The sequence below is a fragment of the Echinops telfairi genome, unplaced genomic scaffold (genome assembly GCF_000313985.2).
Source record: "Echinops telfairi isolate 266 unplaced genomic scaffold, ASM31398v2 ScPeMD7_4;HRSCAF=17, whole genome shotgun sequence".
In the NCBI taxonomy this organism is placed as follows: domain Eukaryota; kingdom Metazoa; phylum Chordata; class Mammalia; order Afrosoricida; family Tenrecidae; genus Echinops; species Echinops telfairi.
The window spans coordinates 2,278,358-2,280,498 of record NW_022103900.1 but is presented as its reverse complement, the minus strand read 5'-3'; positions in this window follow the sequence as shown (position 1 = coordinate 2,280,498).

Sequence of the window (2,141 nt, the reverse complement as noted above, 5' to 3'; positions counted from 1 at the left end):
ACCACTATTGTCGGAGCTTTGTGTTTTCATCCAGGAAATTGTTTATGCCTATCCCCTTTCATAGGCAATGAATGGCCCTGACGTTTAGGGCCCAATCAAGGAAAACCCCCAGGCAACATAGCTCTCACCAGTCCCCCCCCCATTTAAAGACAATCTCTGTGCACCAACTACTGTCCCTCTGCTCGGTGAGCAGTTTTGGTGGGCTTGTGTGGAGACCCCGAAGCCAATAGTGAAAAGTGCTGATTTCTTTGGTTAGTTTCTTTCCCTTTGCTAGGCTTTTCTCTCTGACCAAGCCTGTCGCCATCAGAGTTGGTTCTGAGCCACTGTAACTCTTTAGGACAGAGCAGAACTGCTTTAGAATTCCTGTAGGGTTTCAGAGACAGTTCATCTTTTTGTGCGTGTGATTATTTTTGTGACTATTTTGTTGTAAATAGGGGTGAGGGGAGGAATATTGTGTGTTTTGTCGGTACTATACTGCACCCTGGCTGACGCATCCCTTTCTTGTGACCCTTCTGTGAGGGGATGTCCAATTGTCTCCACTCCAAGCCCCCTCGTTCGAATCAATATGATTGTATGTTTTGGGTCTTCTGATGCCTGATACCTGATCCCATTGACACTTCGTGATCACACAGGCTGGTGTGCTTCTTCCATGTGAGTTGTGTTGTTTGTTGCCTCCCTGCTAGATGTTGGCTGTTACTTTTTTAGGCGCTCTGGTGACATAGTGGTTGGGCTGCTAACCAGAAAGTCAACTGTTCAAAACCACCAGCTGCTCTGAGGGAGAAAGAGGAAGATTTTTACTTCCATCAAAAGTTATGGTCTTGGAAACACACAGGGCATGTCTACCCGGTTCTATAGGGTCGCTGTGAATTGAAATTGACTCACTGGCAATGAGTTTGGTTTTTGAGTTTTATACCCAGCAGAGGTGTTGCTGGAGCATATGGAATTCTTATTCCCAGTTGTTTGAGGTAGTGCCGTTCTGCTTTCCACAGTGGTTTACAGACCTATCACCAGTGTGTGAGTTCCCACCTCTCTGCATCCTCCCCCATCATCTGTTTTGCCTATTTGTACTTCCTTTGTTATATTTCCTAGTTTGCCTATGTCCTGCAATAGGGCTCTTGAGTTTGTCCCTATTTTCTCATTGATGATCTTTAGAGTTTTGGGGTTTACATTTAGGTCTGATTCTTCTTGAGTTTTTTTTGTCATGGGGTGAGGTATGTGAGAGGTTGGAGATGGAGGCACGGAACAGAGATAGAATTTAGCCAGGAATGTGGAGTTGAGGCAGGGAAAGAACTCCCGGGAGGGAGGGGAGAGCAGAGAAGGACGGGGGCATCTTGAGCCCCCCCAGGTGGGTTCTGAGACCCAACGAGTTAGGTCAGGGAAATCGCACCTGGCAGTGAGGCAGTGGGACGTATATAAGGCTTGAGCCAAGGACGTATGTACTGACAAGGGGAAGGAGGGCCTTCTGATGCTGCAGTTGCAGGGTCTGAGTGAGGATGTGCTCTGTGAGTAAATCATTTCGGAACACTGAGGGAAGGGGCTGTGCAGACCCAGCCGGAGAGATAAGCTCCTTGGAATGCTGGAGGCAGGGACTGTACGGTCCAGCTCTGGCCTTGAGAGGCCGGGGAAGGGGCCGCACAGTCCAGCAGGCTGTCTTTCGGAAGAGCTGGGGGAAGCAGCTCCATGGTCCGGACCCATGGCCCTGTTTCATTCTTCTGCAGATGGAGCCTTTTTAAAGTTCGGTTTGGTTTTTTACCAGCACCACTTGTTGAAGAGACTATTTCTTTCCCATTTAAGGCTTTTTGGACTTTTGTCAAAGATCGGTTGTCTGTGGTGGATGCACTTATTTCTGGGCTTCCTATTCTGCTTCGTTGGTCAGTCTATCATTGTGGGGTACCAGCCCCCACAATAAATGGGTCCAAGGGGTGGTTGTATAATTGAGGGGTAAAATTAAAGAGACATCAGACAAGATAAAACATGCAATCGATTGCTCACCTCCTGGATGGCCATGATCTCAGCAGCCAGGTCTGCGCAGAGAGAGAGAGAGAGAGAATACATTTCCAGTCACAGCTTATATACACTTTCGGGGAGGTGCAAGCCCCCCTGATCACATCACAACGGGAAGGGGTTGTACAATAGGCATA